The sequence below is a fragment of the Gorilla gorilla genome, chromosome 6 (genome assembly GCF_029281585.2).
Source record: "Gorilla gorilla gorilla isolate KB3781 chromosome 6, NHGRI_mGorGor1-v2.1_pri, whole genome shotgun sequence".
Classification (NCBI taxonomy): Eukaryota; Metazoa; Chordata; class Mammalia; order Primates; family Hominidae; genus Gorilla; species Gorilla gorilla.
Genome location: NC_073230.2, coordinates 24,897,535 through 24,921,526, shown reverse-complemented (window position 1 = coordinate 24,921,526; position 23,992 = coordinate 24,897,535). Strand labels below are relative to the sequence as shown.

The following is a 23,992-nucleotide window of genomic DNA, read 5'->3' as shown; positions in this document are numbered from 1 at the left end:
TATGTAGGAATTACAATTTAGATGAGATTTGGTTGGGGACACAGAGCTGAACCATATTAAGTTGAAAGATATGCATTAACTCTTGATAACCTAGTATGTTCCAAGCATTGTTTCTTAATGATGTAAATATCTAGATGTACAGTAGTCCCCCTATAACAGAGGTGGATTCGTTCCCAGATCCCCAGTAGATGCCAGAAACTTTGAATCATACCAAACACTATATATACTATGTTTCCCCCTATAAATACATACTTTTGATAAAGTTTAATTTATAAATTAGGCACAGTAAGAGATTAACAACACTAATAGAGCAATTATAACAATATATTATAATAAAAGTTACATGAATATGATCTCTCTCTCAAAAAAAATCTTAATATATTCTACTCACTTATTTTCAGATGGTGTCCTGGGTAGCTGAAACTGTGAAAAGCAAAACCGTGGATGAGGGGGAACTACTATACGGAAAATGTACAAAACAGAGAAGATTTCATTGAAGAAGTCTGCTGTTTCTGGAATGGGAAATTAAGGTAGGAATTTAGAAAAACGTTCTGAATTTCAATGCCACATGGCAGGGTGGTGAGGAGGAAGCTGGAGCCAGGGTTCAAGTAACTAATGTGTTCTCTAGTTGCTAGTTCTAGTTCTCTTTTGAAGAAAAAAGAGTTATTATTAGATAATTCTCATCTATCATTTTTATTTTTATTTTTTTGAGATGGAGTCTCACTCTGTCGCCCAGGCTGGAGTGCAGTGGCGCGATCTCTGCTCACTGCAAGCTCCACCTCCTGGGTTCACGCCATTCTGCCTCAGCCTCCCGAGTAGCTGGGACTACAGGTGCCCACCACCACGCCCGGCTAATTTTTTGTATTTTTAGTAGAGATGAGGTTTCACCGTGTTAGCCAGGATGGTCTTGATCTTCTGACCTCATGATCCACCTGCCTCGGCCTCCCAAAGTGCTGGGATTACAGGCGTGAGCCACCACGCCCGGCGTCTCTTTTCATCTATAAAAGAAATATGTCAGAATAAATTTGTAGGCATTCTTCAGTCCAGAATTTTATGATTTTAGTATTGTAACTTGCATCAGTTTTAATAATGAGAACATAATTTTCTAAAAGAATTGTTAAATATATTTAAATTGTCATACAGATAAAAATTGAAGCTCTCATCTTCTATAACATCATTGGTACTTTTGAAGCACAACTGGAACACTTATCGACTGTGATTCTTGCTGGGACCAATAACCTTCTACAAATACCAACATCAGTTTCCATGAAAGGCAAATTGCTGACAGGTATACAGACTGCACCCCAACATTAAGCTACCAGGAGAAACTTCCAAGTTACCCTCTTGTTACTTGTGCCCCAGAGGTGAACACTATAAATTGCTACAGCATGCAGTTTAGGTAAGCATTCAGGTAACAACAGTGCCCATGATGAAAAAGATAATGACTTTTCATTGTCTGCAATCTTTCATTTGGGCGAACTTAAAAGGATTTTTTTTAATAAGGAAAAAAATCTTTCCTGAAATGTAGTCAATTGTATGATGAGGAATTATACAGAACATTTGTTTAAATTGAGATATAATTCACATAGCATAAAATTCACCCTTTAAATGTACAATTCAGTGGTATACATAACATAATAAAATTAGATCATTTTTAATGGGTCTGGCACACAGTAGCCATGTCATACTTGTTAGGCTCATTTCCTTACGTCAATACATTTTGAGCCTGAAATAAATGAAATGACACAGGAGATATCTGGGGTGGTTTTGTTTTCCATGACCCCCGTGGTATGCTGAAGCCCTCTCAGGAGAGCCAGTTGTCTGCATCTCTTCACAACTCTGTGTTGACTGATGCCACACAAGTAGCTTGAAATAGGCCATGATGGGAATATTTATATCATGGAAACTGACCAATGCTACAAAATCAGAGCTTTTTTATTGTCTGAGAGCTGATTGTTAAACTTTGACCGGCACATCACTGCTAGTGTATATCAATTTCTTCGAGAGTACAATTTATTGTTATTCAGGGCCACATTTGGAGCCTCATCTCTTTGTCATGACCAACAAATTTAAATCCTCATCAACTGGAAAGAGGAAACTTCAACTGGATAAATACTATATTCATAACCAGTATGTTAATTCTATATTACTTTTGGGGGATGGTTTTAAAGAAATTTTTATTGCGATAAAAAACACATAACATGAAATTTACTGTCTTAACGATTTTTAAGTATACAGTTCAATAGTGTTAAGTGTGACTTATTAATTTTTTTTGTCATCCATAGCATGGCTTGTACTATAGATGATGGGTTTCATTATGAAATGTCCAAATGAGTTTTGAAATTTCGTTTGTAATGAGGTAGTTAAATTTTATTCTGGTCAGGCTCATGCTCTCAGAATTAGTTTTTGGCTGATTTATTTCTGGCTAGTCTTTCAGAATATCTTACAAGCAACTTTATATTAAGACGACGAGCTTTAGGGAATTTGGTAGCCAGGCATCCTGGACCTCCTTCCTAGAACACTGCAGTTATGTGATGCAGCTTGAATGACCCCTGACATCTCTCTGATTCTCAGGTCCAAATTCCAGATTCCTAGGAAAGTACTGGGATTCACCAAGCTTGGGCCCAGAAGACACAGCTGCATTGTTCTTATGCTTCCTCCCATAGTGATGGTTTTGAAGGACATGCTGGTAGGGGCAGAGTTCAGGACCTGTTACTTCATATTAGAGAAATGCTGGGCAGTTAAAGCATCCGGTGTCTAGTAGGAATGGTTTTCATATCAGATGATCATAAATGATGACTTTAAAGAAAATATTTCATCAAAATAGTTGGTATTTAATTAGGGATATTTAGAATATTGCAGCATAATGTAGATAAAATTGGCATAAAATTTCTGTAATCTTAAAAAGAGAAATAATAGAGTGAATTAACATAATTCATTTGGGACTGTATCTGGTTAAAATTTTAGTTGTATAATCATCCAACTAAATTATACAACTAAAGTTGTATAATCCTTGGGCTTACAAAGGAACTGTTCTGCCTGACAGTTTCTGGTATGATTTAAGCATAAACACATGTATTCTCAGATTGTTCAAATGAGAAAGGAGGTTTCGGAAAATCTCTACCCCATTTAAAGTGGACAAACTGTGATAGAAACAGTTGAAGTAAATAATTTCTGGGCACTTGACAGTTTACAGTGAGGCCTGGTCTTCTTCCAGCCTATGTTTCCCCAAGAGGCAATTAGAGTATATGAGATAGCATGGAGATTGGAAATGTGAGTCACTTCTACCGTTTTTACAGTATTTATTAATTATATGATCTTGGGGATTTCACTTGAAATTACCTGAGCCTCAATTTCCTGTCCATGAAACACAATAATATCTATTTGACACTGTTGTTTTGAAAATTAAATAATGTATGTGAATATCCTTGCAAACTATGTTGTTTGCATACATATAAAGTCACGTAAATTAAAAGTAATTGTAAAAACCACAATTACTTTTTCACCAACCTGATACTTTTACTCAGTTTTCAGTTACAGGTTATCTCCCTCATGTTTAACCAACCACTTACACATATTTAATGTCTATAACTTCCTCAACCATTTTTGGCACTCACTATGTGGCGGATACTGTGCCAGTTTATTGGAATACTAAGATCTATCTAAAGTAATCCCTGTTCTCAAGTGGCTAAACACAAAACTCTTTGTATTGAATATAAGCGGTTGTCGTCAGTGCTTATCTTATAAAGCCATACCTGAAAAGCGCTAACCATTGAAATACCAGGATTTTGCACATGTTCTTCACATTCAGTGCGCTATAGGTTATGCAATCCTTACAGTGAAGAGTGTAACAAATAGTAGGCTTGAGAGATGGCCTCTCCTGGAAGGATATTTCTGGAAGAGGATTCTTTGTGGCACTTAGGTTGTGTAAGTGTAACTTCATTAGTGATTGTGCATCTTCTGTATAACATAGAGATTTTAGTTTATCAGAAAACATGCTTAATCCCTTTTGAAAATCCAGATTTATTTGTGTTGATGACTACAAATTAATCCATTGAGGTGGACGCTGTGATACGCCTCCAGAACTCCCTTGCAAGCTTCGAAGACTTATTCCTCTAGCTGCCTGGAGTGCCACAAAATACCACAAACTGTGTAGCTTAAAACGAGAGATTTGTTCTCTCTGAGTTCTGGAGGGTAGAAGTCCAAAATCAAGTTGTTGGGAGGGCCTTGCTGCCTCAAAGACTTTGAGATGAGAATCCTTCCCTGCCTTTTCCAGCTTCTCATAGCCCAGGTGTTCCTTCACTTGTGGCAGCATCAACCCCAATCTCCACTTCTGTCTTCGCATAATGTTCTTTCTTCTGTGTCTCTGTTTCCACGTCTATGTACAAATTTTTTCCTTTTATAAAGACACTAGTCATAGTGGATTAGCATCTTCCCCCAATTTAGTACAGCCTTAAATTAAATACCTTTGCAAAGGCTGTATTTCCAAATTAGGTTACATTCACAGGTACCAGGACTTAGTACTTGAATGTATCTTTTGGAGGGACAGGATTTAATTCATAATATCCTGATTATTCCTCTATAGTATTCTTATTAATTAGACGTTCCTATGGCACTTTCAATAATGGTTCTGGAAAATTTAGTTTTGTATAATCACATTCTGTTTATTGAATGTATAGTCAAGGGAGACAGCAGTGGGCCGACTCCTGGCTCATAAAACAGCTCAGAAAGTAATAGCCTTAACTGAACTCACTAAACAGAGTACAAGAAGAATATGTTTTCTGTTCTAAGGACCAAGAACATATCTTGAACCCTATGCAATTTTGCATCTCACTCAAGAGTGTGAATCTACTGATTTTTTTTTTTTGAAAGGATATTTGGGAAGAATGTAAATGCCCTTATTGTGACTAAATGTTACAAGGCACATTCTGCAGCTATTTCGTAGTGTGGTACTTTGAACTATGGCATACAAAAACAAGTGTCAGTGCCAGAAGGCTACCCCCACAAAGTGACATTTGGTATTATGGAGGATGAGTTAAAGCTACCATCCTACCAGCCACAGCAGAAGCTTCCCCTGTAAGGGGAAGGAGTAAGGGTCACAGGAGTCCCTTGCATCTTGTCTGTCATCTCAGACAATGTGCCAACTGTGCCTTCGGGAAGTCTGTTGGCAAGGAAGCCTGTGATATCTGCTCCCAGTGCTGCAACGTGATCTTTCTTCTTTTCTCTTTGTTTTTTTTTTTCTACAAAAAATGGCAATGAAGACATCTATTGAGGAGGGAAATGACATAAACCATTGCAAATAAAATAAATTTAATGAACAAGACAAGATGATCTGGAAATCAAGGGATACTATAATGTTAGATGAGGCTTTATACTCATAAATAGTTCTGTGTTTTGGTTTTGTGTTGTTTTTTATTTTGTTTGCCTTTTAGAGCACATGGTAGCATCCTCTATATTTGATAAAAATAAAATTATAAAAACTGAATAAGAGGCATAAAGGAACTTCTAAATCTGAAATCTCCTAGGATATATATAATAAAATGTACTGAGCCTTGAAATTCAGAGCCAAATAGGAATGATTGTTTATGATTTTTTTCATGGCTTGTAGTGGTCATTAATAGTGACAGACAAGGCAAGAACTTATCTTTAATTGTGCTGGATGGCTGTTTGTAAAACTTGAAACATCTTCTGATATGTTAAGAGAACATGTGTATTCTGGACTAGGAGTGGACGTATGAATTAACAACTTTGGGCTATAATATAATGTGAATTACTTTCACCCAGAAAAGAGATGTTTTAAGAGAAATAACTGGCTCTTGATATGTGAATACTTAGTTTGAGCCCCATTTTAATATCTCAAGTGTAAAAGAATAAAAACCATATGGATTACATCTTCCTTCAAATATCCAAGTCAAGAAAATAAAGAGAATATGTGCTTGACAAAATGATTGAACGTACTGCAAGTTAGTAATACAAATTTTGGCTGATTTAGCTATTTCAAATGGATTTCATGCTTCTATTTGGGGAGTTTGTTTTCTGTCACTTATACTGTAAAACAATTATCTATTTTAGAAGCACTACAAGTATCATTTCATGAAACTTAAATACATTCAAATGTCTCCTTTCATTCCATTCTTTTCAATGCTATGCATAACAAAACTAAAAGGAATGCATATAGCTTATTCAAAGTACTAAGGGTTTAGAGTGTTTTAACTAATTTTTTATCTCTATTAATTTATAAATTCCTCATCTTCATCAAAGACCACTTGTCTTAGATAAATATATTTACAGTCCTTGCCTGATAATTCGACTCCAGCTTCAGATGCTTTTTTCAAGTTACATCTGTGCTTGGAACCATTTTTTTCTTTATGTCCTTCTTTGGTCTTCCAGTTTGAAAACAGTCTCTATTATTCAAATACTTCCTAAAATACGACTTCCTCCAATAAAGTTTTTAAAAACTACTTAGACGACACTTTTATGGCCAATATAAAAATACCATTCAACTATATAAGAGTTTAAGATTTGCCAGGAGGAGACTCATGGTTCATTCCTTCAAAACTATTCATCCATAGTCTTGGAGGCTATAAAGCAATCTAACAAGTGGTACCACCTTTCTAGCTGTTCAACTATTTGAATAAACTCTCAGGTCCTGACAGTGACAGATCTGGGTAGAGAGCAGCATTGTGGCCAAAGGTAACAAATATTTAGATCCGTAAATTTTGGTTATTAGTAAGTTTCTAGGACCACATCAGTGATATAGATATGGAATCTAAGTGTGAGGACTGTGGCATGTCAGCATCTTTTGAATGCTTGGTTATGGAGAAGCAGAAAATCCTTTCCTGAGAATGGCTGAGAATGCTTAGTGAATCATAGGACAGCCTGGTATGAAGTCCAAAGGCACAGCCATCCTAGGTCAATGTGAAATAGTTGTGCCATATTGTCTCTCTAGAACCAAGAGATTAATAATAATTAAAAACAAGGAAAAACAGACAAATGTATTTCATTTAATGTAAATATTAAGTCCTAAGGAATGACAAATGTATTCCTATGTTTAAGTGATAGGGATTTCTGCAAAAGGTTTATGAATTGTTAATCAGATATCCCAACCCTTACACCTACATATTTCCCTAAGAAATAAACTCTGGTCTGGATCTACCAGGCAATGTTCTTCTACTTTTCTGAATAAGAGTTTAAGCTAACTGAATTGTTTCCTACATAAAAAAAAATACATACAGAATAAATAAAAGTCTTCTCACATTAATTGGCTCAATTTAATTTCTGATGAAATGCCATTCTAAACCTTACTTTGCAGAATGTTAATATTTTTATGGTTAATATAGAAATATTCATTAGTTTTCTCTTTAAGGAATCAAAAATTTTTTATTCAGCTGATAAGAATAAAAGTGGAAGTTGAAATACAAAGAATTATGGCATTTAGTAAAATGTCAAGCTTATTACTAATTAGTCTTCACAGTATTTGTAGCTGATAAATTTTCCAATCTCCAAACTGAATAATAAACTTTCAAGTCCTTGGTTCAGCTACTGGTTCTACCAACTACCTGCTGAATGCTCTACTAAGCCTAGGCACCCAGTCTAGACTTACAAAAAGTTTTCCAAGATCTTTACTTTCACAGAACTCACAGTTTCCTGAGGTAGAAAGTATCGGTAAGAATAGAAATATTTGCCTAGTGGTATTGCTATCAGAATTAAGTATAGAATGGTTATGAAAGAGTTTAGTGCATTTTTTTTTTGTTTTGTTTTGAGACAGGGTCTTGCTCTGTTGCCCAGGCTGGAGTGCAGTGGCATGATCTCTGCCCACTGCAACCTCCACTTCCTGGGTTCAAGCAATTCTCATGCCCCAGCCTCCTGAGTAGCTGGGATTACAGGCGCATGCCACCATGCCTGGCTAATTTTTGTATTTTTAGTGGAGATGGGGTTTCACCATGTTGGCCAGGCTGGTCTCAAACTCCTAACCTCAAGTGATCCACCCACCTTGGCCTCCCAAAGTACTGGGATTACAGGCGTGAGCCACCGCGCCTGACCATGAATTTTTAAAAGAGAATATTAATGGTTATTAATAATTTTAAAAGAATTAGGTTAATAATTATTTCAATGTGATTAATCTGTTTCTGAACTACTTATTGTCCACATGAGATTTACTATATTGGATGAGCTAATACTTTCTATATTTAAATTTAGTAAGAACTCATCAAGTACAGCTTCTCACAAAAAATAGTCGTTGCTATTTATCTCTTACAAAAATAACCGTTAGTGGCTGGGCACGGTGGCTCACGCCTGTAATCCCAGCACTTTGGGAGGCCAAGGTGGGCAGATCACGAGGTCAGGAGTTTGAGACCAGCCTGGCCCATATGGAGAAACTCCATCTTTACTAAAAATACAAAAATTAGCTGGGCGTGGTGGCATGTGCCCGTAGTCCCAGCTACTTGGGAGGCTGAGGCAGAAGAATCACTTCAACCTGGGAAGGAGGAGGTTGCAGTGAGCTGAGACTGCACCACTGCACTCCAGCCTGGGCGACAGAGTGAGACTCGATCTCAAAAAACAAAAACAAATAAAAACATTAGTTACCAGATAAATGTTTTTCTTTTCATTCATCCTCACATCACTTGTATGCACAAAACCTTAAGGAGTCCACGTTTTGGCTGTTAGATTTTTTTTCCACCTGGATTCCAACTAGGAATTCACTTCAGGATAATCAGAAAGTGGAGATAGCTGCTCAAAGAGCACCAACCGGAAGGAGAGAGCAGAGGGGCTGAGAGCACCGATGAGAGAGGAGGTCGGCCCCCTGCAGGATGTCTCAGGCATTTCTAAGCAGTGAGACAACTTTGGAGCAATACCTAATATTTTAACATTTGAGCCTTGCATCTTGGATTAGGAGGAAGTCCAGGAGAAAGCCTCCGCAGGTGATTGGTGTGTGTGCATTGGGGTGAGCGTCAGGCTGGCTCTAGGTCCCTGTTGCTGCTCGCATAAGAGCTGGGCACCTCTGTCTAGGTGTAGGTCAGCCTCGCCCTTCTCTACCTTCTCCCCCGACCGCTGCAGCTGATCCTTCAGATTCACCGACCCCTGGGGCTCTTCTCTCTTCGTAGGGAATGAAGAGAAACTCCATTCACTTCTCATGACCAGCGCGCTCCCAGGAGAAATCCCACAGTAGGACTGGGCCCTTAACTGCAGTCCTTTCCCTGTCAGAGTAGGCAAGAATGTTGGATGGGGAAGGTTAGAAGGACTGTTACGGGGTGTGGGTGGGGCTCCCACTGTGCCTGGACCCACTGTTCGCTCCAATTTACAAGTCTACTCCGAAAGTCTTCATCTTGTGCATCTTTATGGCCAGATATTTTTGTTTCATTTTGATTTTTGTTTGTTGTTTCCTTGAGGCTCTCTGTTGTCTGTTTGCATCCTGTCTGCTAGACAGGCCCACAGATGTCAGACCTGTTAATAATGACCTCCTAATCCAATTCATTTACTATGTAACCAATAACATATTTAGAAACATTTTTGTATATAACAAGGACCCATATTCAGAATGTGAACAGTGAATCCCAATTTATCCCCAACTGTGACTGAAGCTGCACCAAACACACAAAGACAAATTGTGAACTTGGATGACACAAGGAAGGGACTCCAGGCTAGACTGGAACCAAGGCCCTGGTTATAGTCATCCCAGATTCTTTAGAGCAAATTCTAAACTATATCCCACAAACCCATTGTAAGTTGTATTTTCTTATCTACACCTAAATAATTGTTTAAATCAAATAGGCAGTAAACTTTGTGTAACCTGCTTTGCCATTATCAATCCTTTAGTGTCTTCACACAGTTGAATTAAACGACCCATCTAGGTGTAGTTTTTTTCAGCAAAGAATATCTTGCTCAGACTGAGCAAAATCACACCAGTGTTGCTTTAAGAAGGCTTCCTTTGCCTGGGTGGCTTTATCTGATACCAGAATAGGATGAAGACACAAGTATTGTTGAAAATAACATGGATGTGTTAAAATTTACAGATGGTATAATGTGTACCAATTAGCATTAAGAGGTCATTAATGGACATTAGAATGTTGTAAGAGAATGTGCCAAACTTTGCAAGTTGACATCATTGGGAGAAAAAAGCATTTGGGGCCATCATCAGAACGAAGCTCTTTTTTAGCCTGCAGGACAATTCTAATGACTTAAAGAAACATGATAAGAGATTGGGGGCTCTCTGCTAGAGGTATAATACCTCATTAGATCTGTTTTCACATTCCTATTTTACTTTCCTAGGATTCTGTAATCTTATATATTTTGTTGTACTTTAATTTTTAATACTGCTATTAGTAGCCACAAACATAAGATCAAACAAAAAATATTTTCTTCCTCTCTGGGTGACTTATACTTGAGATTACCCTGACACATGCAAAAGGGAAAGATAGAGGTAAGTATTGCTAAAGGACATAGTTAATTAAAACCAATAAAAATATAGGGCCAATGAACGGGAGTCAAATCGGATGTCCTGAAGATAAATATAACTTCAAGCATGTGTTAGACAATGTACATGCTTGCGCAACTTCACTGTCCCTGATGCCCAGCAATTCTAGGCTGGATCCCCAACTCCAGGATGACTTTACACAATACAGAATATAAATGTCTCCTTGCTGTGTTTCGTAACAATAGTAAAAGGCTTTTGCATTTGTGACTTCTAAGTATATCTAAGAATCAATGTAGGAGGCTTTGCGTGCTGGATATTAGCTGTATCATCTTTGATGCAACATTTAAATTTCAACTACTTCCATTTCCTCTTAAGGTGAAAAAATTGTGCTGGATAGGCTCTAATGTTCATCCAAGCGCTACCATGATTCATATCAGAAGAAAGAAGTACACTTCTTTCTTTCCTAATAAAATTAATAGCACTTATATAATTTTAGTGTTTGCTAATGGATTAACACTAATACAAGTCTGCATAGAATGTAAACAATTCAATGGAAATGCCAAACCATTTAAAGATTTAAATATTCTATGGTCTATTGCACTGTATTATAAAGGCAATTATACTTTCACTTTTTTCTGGGCCATTGAATTCAACCTGTGAGTATACTTTTGGTTAGAAAATTTGTTTTAAAATGAGGCTGGCAGGAGTTCAAGACCAGCCTAGCCAGCACGGTAAAACCCCATCTCTACTAAAAGTACAAAAATTAGCCTGGCGTGGTGGCACACACCTGTAGTCCCAGCTACTCAGGTGGCAAGGCACAAGAATCACTTGAACCTGGGAAGCAAAGGTTGCAGTGTCTCAGGATCATGCTACTGTACTCCAGCCTGGGTGACAGTGCAAGTCTTAAAAACAAAAACAAAACAACAACCAAAAAAACCCAACGACAACAGAAAAAGCCATGACTGGGCACAGTGGTTCACACTTGTAATCCTGGCACTTCAGAAGCTGAAGCAGGAGGATTGCTTGAGCTCAGGAGTTTGAGACCTGCCTGAGCAACAGAGTGAGACCTAATTTCTACTGAAAATAAAAAATTAGCTGGATGTGGTGGCACCTGTAGTCCCAGCTACTGGGGAGGCTCAGGCAGGAGGAGATCGAGCCCAGGTGATTGAGGCTGCAGTGAGCTATGATAGCACCACTGCACTCCAGCTGGGGCAACAGAGTGAGACCCTGTCTCCAGATAAATAGACACCATTTTTCTTTACTTACTGGATTTCTGTGCCTTTGAGTCATGTAATATATGATTACTCAAGTGACAAAGGGCACGGTAAGGTAGATTTCTATCTTAAAAATATACCCAGTTAAATTCTAGTTGACACATTATTAAAGATTCAGAAAATATATAATTCTTAAAATGAAACTTACGTTGAGATAAATGTAGATTCCCATGCACTTATAAGAAATCATACAGAAAAATCCTGTGTACCCTTAACTAGTTTTCTTCAGTGGTAATATCTTGCAAAACTACTGAGTACAATATCACAACCAGGATATTGACATTCAAAAACACAAGATACAGAACACTTCCATCATCACAATGATGCCTCTGTTACCCTGTTACAGCCATACACATTTCCTTCCATCACCACGTCCTTCCACACCTTCCTTAATGCCTAGTGACCAGTATTCTCCATTTCTGTGATTGTGTCATTTCAAGAATGTTATATAAATGACATACAGTGTGTAATCTTTGGGGATTTTTCTTCCTTCACTCAGTATAGTTCTCTGGAGATTTTCTCAGGTTGTTTTATTTAGCAATTGTTTGTTTTTTATTGACAAGTAGTATTCCAAGGTATAGATGTACCATAGTTTATTCACTAATTAAGAAACACATGTTTTTTTTTCTGTTTGTGGCTATTATGAATGAAACTGCTATAAACATTCATGTACATGTTTCTTTGTGAATATTTTAATTTTTCTGGGACAAATGCCCAGGAGTGCAGTTGTATGGTGTTTGCATGCTTAGCTTTTTAAGAAACTGCAAAACAGTTTTCCACAGTGTCCAGGCTATTTTATCTTACCACCAGAAACATATGAGTGATCCAATTTTTCCACATTCTCACCAGCATTTGGTGTAGTCAACTATTTTTTATTTTAGCCATTCTGAGAGCTTTGTAATTATACTGTGGTATTAATTTGGATTTCCCTAATGGTTAATCATGTTGAGCATCTTTCCAGATGCTTATTTGTCATCTGTACACCATCTGCAGCAAAATTATTCTTCATGATTTTTGCCCATTTTCTAATTGGATTTTTAATTTTTTGACTATTGAGTTTTTAAGACTTCTTTATGCACTCATTTATCAGATATGTAATTTGAAAATATTTTATCTCAGGCTATAGCTTATCTTTTCATTGTCCTTACAGAGCAAAAGATTTTTAATTTTGATGAAGCACAATTTATCAATTTTCCTGATTTGGACCATGCTTTTGGTATCAAATCTAAAAGTTGTCTAGCCCTAGATGCAAAGATTTTCTGTGCTTTTTCCCTGCAAGTTTCATAGTTTTATGTTTTAATTTAGGATCTTTTCAATCTGCCTGCCTTTTCTTTTTCTTGACTTATTGTACCGACTAGCACTTCTATCACCATTTTGAATAAGAGTGGCAAGAGTCACCTCCTTGTACTCTTCCTGATCTTTGGAGGAAAGCATTCAGCTTTCTACCATTAAGCATAATGTTAGCTGTAGGTTTTTAGTAAATGTTTTTTATCAATTTTGGGAAGTTCTCTTCTGTTCCTGTTTTTTTAAGAGTTTTTATTATGAAGGGGTATAAAATTTTTGTTGAATACTTTCTCTGCATTGATTAATCATATGATTTATTTTCTTTAGCCTGTTAATATGGTTGATTACATTCATTGATTTTCAAATGTTGAACCAGCCTTGCATCCCTAGAATAAGCCTCACTTGGTCACGGAGTCATGGAGTATAATTCTCTTTATATATTGTAAATTCTATATGCTAATATTTTGCTAATAATTTCTGTATGCATATTCATGAAGGATATTGGCCTAAAGCTTTCATTTTTTGTACATTTTTGCCTGTTTTTGGTATTATAGGGTGTCTTTGTATGTTCTGGCTGCTGAAACAAAATGTCTTTGATGGGGTAACTTAGAAACAACAGAAATTTATTTCTCACTGTTCTGGAGGCTTGGAAAGACCAAGACAAGGTGCTAGTGGTGTCTGCTTGAGGGCCCACCCCTCATGGATGGGGCCCTTTAACTGTGTACTCACATGGTGAAAAGGGCAAACATGCTCTATCAGGCTGTTTTTCTAAGGTCACTGATTTTATTATTGAGGGCAGAACCATGGGCTTCCTCCAGGAACACAAGGCTGGTTCAATATTTGAAAATCAGCTAAGATAGCTGGCCATATTAATAGGCTAAAAGAGAAAAATCATATAACTATACTAATCAATGCAGAAAAAGCATTTGATGAAATTTTATACCCATTCATGATTAAAACTTTAAGAAAAATAGGAATGGAAAGGAACTTTCTAAAATTGATAAAGAGTATGTACTAAAAATCTATACTTAATATTATACTTAGTGGTAAAAAGCTAATGCTTTCCTTCTAAGATCAGGAACAACAGAGCACTAGAAGTCCTTGTCTCCTAATAGTATCACCTTGGGCATCAGAATGTCAGGATATGAATTTGAGGGGGGAGCATAAACCTTCATATTATAGCATAGTATTAAAAAATGAATTGGGCTATTCATTTATTTGATCTTGGGTAAGGAAATTTCAGTCATGTGATATGTGCTCTATGGTGGGTAAGCACAGGTACTATGAGAATCCATAGATGGGGCCTGATTCAATCTGGGCAAGAAGGTAGGCAGCAGTAGGGAAGGCCTGCTAGAGAAGATGATTAGGTTGGTGCAAAAGTAATTGCAGTTTGGCAAAAACCTAATAGAGGAGAGTAAACCAGGCTAACTAGGTAGGTGGGTAAGAGATCAGGATGTATAAGAGAAAACAGTGTAGAGGGGATAGTGATAGAGTTCATCATGGGGCCTGCCTTTTTTGTTGTGTCTAGAGCTGAATGTGTGTCTGTTGGGGATTGGACAAAAGAGGATCTTGAAGGGAGACAGAATAAGAGGTAAGACTAAGGTGTGAATAAAGACTTAATCCTGGACAGTCTGGTACGACCTGCTAAGGAGTTTGAACCAGTAAGTACAATGGTGGGGAGTCATGGCAGAGTGTCAAGTCCAGAAAAGACAAATGATTGTTGACTTCAATGTATACAATGGAACTTTTGCCTGTGAGTACTCGCTGTAATAAGGTATGTAAAATATAAAGTAAAATATATTCAACCAAGACTAGATTTTCTTTAGATTGCATTTCCTTAGATCTCTATTTAGACTAGAGAGAGATTGTTCCTAACATAAGTAACAAATCCATTTTTTTAAAGAACCAAAACAATTTGGGTTGCCCACTTAAAAACTGAAGTCCAACTCTCATTCTTTTCCCACTGCCTATGAAAATGTAAACCATTGGATGGACATGTTTTTATTGAAACATTTAAGCACTTTTTTGTTTTCTTCCTTTTGACCAGTCATAATTTAGGTTTTTGTAAATTACTAGTCAATTTGTCTCCCTTTAAATATTTTAACATACATTTAGTGAATAATTGTGAACAAGGGCCCATCACTTGTGAGACACCTGAAATGTCTCATAGTCTCATCCCACAAGTATCATATGATTGGAGAAAAAAGACATATATGTAGGAAAAAATAATACAGGATGATGTGTGATATCAAATAAGTGGAACTGACAATAAGGGTGATTAAAATTTAGGGAAGGCAGAGAACACTTTGAACATGATGCAAGGGGAACTGGCTTCTTTATCTTTTCATTCATAACTTTATTGAGGACCTGTCCTTGGCATTGAGCCAGATAATATCCCTGTTCTTATGGGGCTTACTTTCTTTGAGGGAGATAGACATGGTAAAAATAAGACCGTTTCATTACGAATATGAAACAGGGCAAGGTAGACTAAGTGAAGTGGGTACTATTTAATCAGGGAGGCCTCTCTGAGGAGGAGACATATATACTGAAACAATGCCAAGAAGGAGCCAGCCATGATTTAAGGTGAAAATTCTAAGCAAAGGTACCAACCAATCCAAGGAATAAGCCTGGAGTGTTTGAAGTTCAGAAAGAAGGCCATTGTGGCTGAAGGGATTGCAAAGAACAAGAAGAGATGGTAGAAAATAAGATCAAAAGTGTCTAGATCACAAATGTCATGGAAAGCCATTTCAGGATTTTAAGTAGAGGAGTAAAATAAAATGTTTATTAAAAAGACAATCTCGGCCATGCGGGGTGGCTCAAGCCTGTAATCCCAGCACTTTGGGAGGCTGAGGCAGGTGGATCACCTGAGGTCAGGATTTCAAGACCAGACTGGCCAACATGGAGAAACCCCATCTCTACTAAAAATACAAAAATTAGTCTGGTGTGGTGGCGCCCGGCTGAAGCACAAGAATCCCTTAAATCTGGGAGGTGGAGGGTGCAGTAAGCCGAGATTGCGCCACTGCACTCCAGCCTAGAAGACAAAGACTCAAAAAAAAAAAAAAAAAAGGCTGGTGACTGGAGAAAGAAGGAAAAAATCAGATTCAGATGTGTCAGGTGCTACTGGGTGTACCAAGGGTTTAAAGAAGTGACCATTGGACTTGACAACATAGAAATCCTGTGACCCTGACAGGAGCCACTTCGGTGGAATAGCAGCAAGTGAAGTCCCAACAGGAATTGATTGAGGAGGAAGTACAAGCCATGAAACACATTTTTTGTGAAAGTGATTAAGTGCCTTTAAAAATATTCTGCTAAAACATCGCCTTCTGCTGAAACACTTTGCGTACTCCTAAAACGTGTTTTTGAACAATGTTTTTTAAGTTGGAAGGAAATTTAGAGATAATCTAGCCCAACCCTTTCATTTTACAGATGGCCAGAATAAGGTCTGGGGAATTTAACTGGTTTGCAGAGCCAGATGCCTAACTTACAGTTTGCAGTTTTTGTTTTTTAATTCTACACTGCTACTAATGGTAACTAACATTTAATTGAGTGCTTACTAGGTGCCATATACTTACTATGTCTAAAGCTTTACATATATTAATATAATTCTCATGATAATCTTATAGAGTTCTAGTAAAATCTCCATTTACAGCTAAGAAAATGAAGGCACAGCATGTTGAAGTATCTTGTTTAATGTCATATATCTGACAAGTTCTGTGGAGCCAGAATTCAAAACCCAGATACTCAGGAGGACACATTCTTGATCGGTATTTTATTCTATTATTTTTATTAGTTCCAATCCTTATGACTCTGTTTAAAATGAGTATCTGCATTATTGTGCAAACACTTCTGAGATCTCATCACATACCTGATCCCATTTAACTTCAGTCTATCCCTCCATCACTTTTTGTGGAAAGTGCTATCTAAGTTGGAGGTTCTGCTTGAGTATTCTTAATTTTTCTTCTTTTTAATGCATACGGTGGTCAAAGTAAATAGCTAACATATTGGCATCAAACCATTGCCTATTGAAGCAAGCTTTGAACGAAATTGGTTTGTCATTGACCACTGTAAGAAACTCATTTGTAAAGATAATAATGAAAAACATCATGACTCTTATGTATGCTTGCCTGTCTCTGAACTCCACCTCTATCAGCATACTCAATAAATTGCCTCTTTCCAACATTTATCTCCTATTTCAGGAGAAAGTTTTGTGGGAGCATCTACCATGTTGCAAAGATTCAACATTTCTCCTAAAAATAGGAGTTTCTTTTAGATATAAGCAATGAAATTTCAAGTAACAATATTACTTCTCTCATGTCCTTTGCTTTTTTAAGATCTGAACCTCAAGATTCAAATAGATTTTCATTGAAATTCACCACGATCCCCTCTGCAGCTGTGGTCTGAAAGTACCATTTCTGCATTTATTTTAGCCCATGGAATAACTGTGCTGAGAAACCACAGAGTCAATCAGATTCAAAATGTTAAAATCCTTCCTGCTTGGAGTTTTCCGTCTTCACATCAAAGCATTTCATGCCCGTCAGCAACTTTTTAATGCATTTGCTCCTCGTTTGCACAATTTCCATTTAAAGACGTTCCTTGGCTGACTTCTCTGATGAAGTTTCCTGCTTGCCAGGAGAGCACGCTAATGCAGAAATTACAAAGGGGGCTTCACGTCCCTTTTCCGGCGGACCTGATATTTCAGATAATTTCCAGCTTCAGTTTTGGAGAAACTACTGTTCTTTGCACCAGGGGAAAATAAACTGATTTTCCGTGTGAGCAACCTGTGAAGACAGAGACAAATATAAGTAAATGAGAATGACATTTAGGAAGAGAATTGAGGACACAATAGAAGCATTTACTAGACTCCATACAATAATGTCATGTCTTTGTTCTAACTTAAGCTTGCATGTATGCAATGGGGTTCAAGAAACTTGGCAAGAGTTTTTTTTTTTCTTAAACTAAGTTAAACAGTCTTGATTGCCTTCTTTTAATTAAAAGAAAAATACATATAACAATAGATTTGAAAAGGAAGAGCCCAAATCACCAAGGGCAGTAATCTTCTGGAAAATGTGAATATTCATGAGTTATAGGAAAGTGATGAGAGCCAACACGTCACTTTTTTTTTGCTCCAAGTAATCAATTCTTTGCCTACAGCCAAACCAGGCCTTTTAATAAAATTATTATTACTTAAGTAAAAAGATAAATTATTATTTAGCATTCATAAGTCAAAAATAATAAACCCAGAGTTTATATTTTATTGATATACCTTTCCCATCATGTAAAACTATATTTGAAAACAACTTGTTTCATCAAATCATGATATTTCTGTACTAAACAACAGAGCTGAATGAAGTTTGGCTTAAATATCCTTATTTCTGTATTTGTCCTAAATCAATTCACCATGGTTCAATATTTAGTTGATAATAAGTGAACTGGCTAATATATTTATTTATTAATTAATTATTTAATAAATAAATACATTTATTTATTAAATAATTATTTAATAAATAAATACATTTATTTATTAAATTAATTATTTAATAAATAAATACATTTATTTATTGAATTTTCATCCTATACTATGTAATATTCATAACTATATAAAATATACAAATATGGAGTTCCCATTCTATGACTGCTAAATTAAGCACATCTAGATCAGCCTTTTGTCCATTTTTCATGTTTCCTTCCTTCTCTTAGGAAGAGTTGTGATTTCTGAAATGGTGGGAAAATTTGAATATCTATATTTCACCTCTACTTTTTCAGGGAGAGTTTCGTGAAGAAGTGATTGGGAAAGAGAGCAAGTCTTGGATGGACAGTGTGGTAAGTCAGCAAGGGTGAAAAGAGAGTAGGTCCCTGTCAACTATATATATAGTTCTTCCAGGGAAAGAAACATAGCCTCAAATTTGCTTTTCATCCTGTTCTGACATTGCAAGGAAAAAATAGTGAAACTCCTTGGACCACTTTTATAACTTGCAGTGTTCTCAATAACTTGCAGTGTTCTCATTGAGCTACATTTTTTTATTTGCTTGCTTCAAGGACTTAGAAGTCTGTAAAGTGCAAATCTACAAATAAAAGCTTAAAATCATAGAGTTAATCACAACAATAGGTGAGAAAGATATAGCACGCAGAATGCCAAACTATTAGCTGATTAACTGAAAATCTGTATATGTATTTTTCAGCAGTTAGTGGAGAGATCAGTAGAACACATTTAATTAGCCATGTGGTTTGTTTTACTGGGACTGGAGCTACATGTCTCTCCCACTCTGCCAGGCTTTTAGGACTTCACAAGCTTAATATATACACACACACATACATATTTTTTAAGTTTTATTTTATATATATACACACACACACATGCTTATGTATTTTGATTATCCAAAATGAGACTTAATATCCAAATCATGTTTAGTTACGTTGCTAAAAAAGTAAGAAAAACTAGCAGTCTAATTTCCATTCTTTAACGAGCAGGAAGATTGGGAACTTTTGGTTTCAAGCGCATAAAATGCACTGTTTTAATTCTTTCATATATTATGAAAGAATGTTTATATTTTATAAAAGATTAAAGCATGTTATGCATCTTAGAAAAAAGTGTTGAGAAAATATAGTTTTCATGACTTAGTACTTTACTGGAGTATTTTTTTTAAACTATCCATTTACTTTGGGAGAAATTTTATGTTAACAATTATTTTCTAGTCATAGCAGAGATCTAATAAGGTTAAAGTATAATTTTAATGAACATAAGTAGGGTTCATAAATTTTCACTCAGGAAAAACAAGCTACTTGGGAAACAGATAACATTCTTAGATCTCAACACTTACCACATAAAATCCACACTGAAAAATAGCTAATATATGTATTTTGTTAAAGATGAAGTTATAATATATAAATGTAAAAAACAGCATGGCAGTAGAGCTGATGATTTTAAGAATGGTGGCAAGCTCAAGCTCAGTAGTCAAGTTCTATACAGTTGATATTTAAAGTTCTAAGATCTGTGATATGTATATCTATATATAGAGATATCCTTTTCCTCTGCCAAACAGGAAGCTATAACCACAAGCTGTTGAATGCAAGTTACCTATTGAAAACTTACTACAACAGCGGTTCCCAACCTTTTTGGCACCAGGGACCGGTTTCATGGCAGATAATTTTTCCAAGGACCAGGGTGGATGGGGGATGGCATTAGATTCTCATAAGGAGTGCGCAACCTAGATAACTTGAATGCAGAGATCACGATAGGGTTCATGCTTTTATGAGAATCTAATGCTGCCACTGATCTGCCAATAGGCGGAGCTTGGGCAGTAATGCTGGCTTGCCTGCCACTTACCTTCTGCTATGTGACCCTGCTCCTAACAGGCCACGGACAGGTACTGGTCTAGGGCTTGAGAACCCCTGCCTTGTCATAAAGAATTTATTTTTCTATTCTCCAAAAGATTCCGTAGAAACGTGAGGAGGAAAATTGGCAATTATTTCTGAACCTTCCCATCAGCCTTGTCTCTGATAGAATTGGCCTGTTGTGGACGGGCTTTGTGTAGATTAGAGAAAGAAGAAGATGCTCTTTTGGTGTAATTGTTCAGGTGAGTCCTTCATGTCAATTATTTCATTCTTGTTCTTGTTATGTTATTTGTATTAGTCTGTTTTCATGCTGCTGATAAAGACATACCTGAGACTGGGCAATTTACAAAAGAAAGAGATTTCTTGGACTTACAGTTCCACATGGCCGGGGAGGCCTCACGATCATGGCAGAAGGCAAGGAGGAGCAAGTCACATCTTATGTGGATGGCAGCAGGCAAAGAGACAGCAAGCTTGTGCAAGGAGACTCCCATTTTTAAAACCATCAGATCTCGTGAGACTTCCTCACTATCAGTAGAACAGCAAGGTAAAGACCCGCCCCCATGATTCAATTATCTCCCACTGGGTCACTCCCATAACACATGGGAATTATGGGAGATACAAGATGAGATTTGGATGAGGACAGACAGCAAAACCATATCATTATCCTTTTTATGGATAAGTTACTAATCATAATATATAGTCATTTTTTCCAGAGGTTACTGTGAAATGACCTTCCCTCAGGCAAGAAAACCTAAATATCACAACCCTCAGATTTTATGAGTCCCTTTTATGTAGGAAAATAACTGATACTTTCCCTATCAAATCAATAATGTTCAGCCAGGCATTTATTTTTTATTTTTATTTTTCAGGATGAAGGTAAAATCTTACAATTCAAAGTAACAATGTGGTTCATTTAACCAAATAATTACTGTGGACTTTAGGACCATTTATTCAAATTGCTGTCTTTGATTAACTCAAGAACTCTTGGTGCCTTTTTTCTTCTAGCTTTCTTCAACAACTGTAATTAATCACAGAATTTGTCATCAATCTTTCCACCAAGGCCATGAATACTCTTTGAATGAATGACGATTCTTTCTTTGTGTTAAGTTTCTGTGCCCCAAGGCTATTAAAATTTCATAGTTTCTCCACATTCTTCAAAGCTTTCAACTTTTGTCTAAAAACAACATGACAGAACAAGACCTATTATCTGGGTTTATGAATTAATCTGCATTCAAATGCCTGGTGATTATAGCACTTAAACCTGTTTATCAAAGCACAGGACTTTTGAAGAAAGTATTTCTGAAAGTTGTGCCTATAAAAAGGGTAGAAAAGACTCCAAGACTCCGGTATGATCAAAGCATTTGGATCAGGCAGCCATTCAACCACGTGGACTATTGGGACAAGGATTAGGCCCCCACAGAGTAGCTAAGTTTATAAAATGATTCAGAGGAGCCAAAAGATCAGAAAATAGTAGGATTAGTTGTCTGTTTTATTGTTCTGGGATTCTGTTTCTACATTATGAAAGATCAAAGGGGTTTTCCACCTCTTCCCATGTTGATGTCTAGAACCTCCTTTCCAACTAGTGTGGTAAGGCTTATCAGTATATGATGAAGATTTGGGATTTTGCATCTGGCTTTTAAACTTCTTTGTGTAAACTGGACCTTTATCCCTTCACTTCATCCTCTTGATATGGAACATCCCCTCTGATCTTAATCTCTCCGTCTTTGCATGGCAACAAATCAGAATTGTTGCTCCTCTTTTCCCCTAATTCTCTGACATGTCGTAATTCCTTTCTTCTGTGCTCTACCTACTGCCCTGCTCCCATAGTTCTAAATGACCTGTAGAAGGCCTTCATCACCCACGCCTATCCTAGTATAGGATCAGTTGGCAGAGGGACTCCCTGCTTTCTCAAAGACTTCTCAACATAGAGAAATGCGCAATAGAAGAGAAGGGGAAATATGGTTAAACAAAGTAAGGATTTAGTTTTTGGAGAACATTCAAAAGAAAGTTGTGAAACCTATGGGAAAGGTTTAGAGGAAATAGTCTCACTAAGAGCTAATGGGGGCTAAAGATTGTTGTAGAGTACATGTCAAATTACAACGCCTGGAAGCAAAGCAACAGTCTGGTCCCCAAAATAATATGAGGAAAAATATATGGTCAAATTGTTATAAATTCCATGTTTTCGTGGTAAAAATGTTGTGGTCAATAGGAAAACAATAGGTAAAACTAGATTCAAACTTCATACATGGAGAGAAAGAGAAACTTAAGCAGAATAAATCCTCCACAAGGATTGTTGTCCATTGCATTTTGACATCATTAACTTGGGCAATTACCTCAGTGCCCAATTAATATGATGTTGGAATGGATTTCTAAGCCTACATTGCTCACCTAACCCTGTAGACTCTTCTCATTATTTTTGTTGTTCATTCTGTTATGTGCCAGGCAGTGGTCTAAAATTAACTGAATATCTTACTATACCCAGGCCCCATCTTAGATGTTTTATATTTGTTAATAGAGTTAATCTTTACAACTAATACAGGATTTATTAAGAAATAATTTTTAGGCAGCTAGAAAGGGTAAAGGTTCTCAGTGGTAATTTTCCTGTAAGAAGAAGCAACCCCCAAACCATTTCTTTTCTAACAGAAAGGCAGCTTGAAGGCCCAGACCAGCAAGCTTTGATATGCAAATGCAGGCCATTAGAAACTGGGTCTACCCAATATGGCAATTCCCACCTTCCTCTTATCACAAGGTGTGCCCAGTGTCATGGCCACCTCCAGATAACTCAACATGTTCAGGACATCATGGCAGCCCACATTTACATATTAAAAGACTAAGGTGGGAGGACCAGGTTTTTCCGTGGGCTACGTGAATGATGCACCTGGTCAGACCAATCCCCTGGGCCCTATGCAAATCAGACACTGCCTCCTCCAGCCTCCAATATAACTGACCATTTTTCTGCTGCACACAGGGTGTCTCTCTTGGAGCCTCCCTCCCTCTGTCTCTGTATAGGGGAGCTGTTGCTTTCTTGCTTGCTTGTTAAACTTTCTGCTCCTTAAAACTACTCCATGTGTGTCTGTGTTGTTTTATCTAAATCAGTGTGAGACCAAGGACCCTGGGGCTCCTCCAGTCATTGCAGCTGTATCACAACTACCCTGACAGGTGAGTTGTACTACCCTCATTTTACAGAAGATGAAACTAAGGTTCAGGATGGTTAACCAACAAAGGTCACATGCTAATAAATATTAAAGCTTAGACTTCAGGCCTGACTTCATTGATTGGGCATTTTATCAACTGTATATATTTAGAGTTCTAAGTCCATTGTTGAAAACTTGAGATTAATTCCAGAAAGATTTGGAGATATATGACATGAAAGGAAGGAGGTCATAGTTTTTAGGTCAAATGATGTAACGAAGTCAACATACCACACAATTTTCATTCACCTTATGCTGACCTTTTTAAATGAAATGACATGGGTAATCAGGGTCACCATTCCTGGAACTAGGTAGAAAGAAGTGATGTTTCCTTTAGCTATGTAAGGATCAGCCTCCTACATTCATGGTCATGGGGAGCTTATTATACAGGGCAATGTGACAGGCAATGGGGATATAAAATAAATGATTTCATACCAGAAGGTGTTTTTAGTCTTAAGGAAGGAGTAAATATGCAAATGAGTAAATTCCATCAAGTT

The 23,992-nt window shown here is 37.0% G+C and overlaps 1 long non-coding RNA gene across 3 annotated transcripts in view; it reads left to right on the top strand.

Annotated features, from left to right (window-relative positions):
* LOC109027654 (uncharacterized) overlaps positions 1 to 23,992 on the top strand; it is a 90,012-nt gene that overhangs the window by 41,040 nt on the left and 24,980 nt on the right. For 2 of the 3 annotated variants that reach the window (XR_002006682.4, XR_010134608.1), the window contains 5 exons: positions 402 to 530; positions 1,144 to 1,288; positions 18,736 to 18,792; positions 20,603 to 20,848; positions 23,401 to 23,463. This is a non-coding gene — a long non-coding RNA (uncharacterized lncRNA). The remainder of the gene's footprint in view (positions 1 to 401; positions 531 to 1,143; positions 1,289 to 18,735; positions 18,793 to 20,602; positions 20,849 to 23,400; positions 23,464 to 23,992) is intronic. The other variant, XR_010134609.1, reaches the window with a different exon arrangement.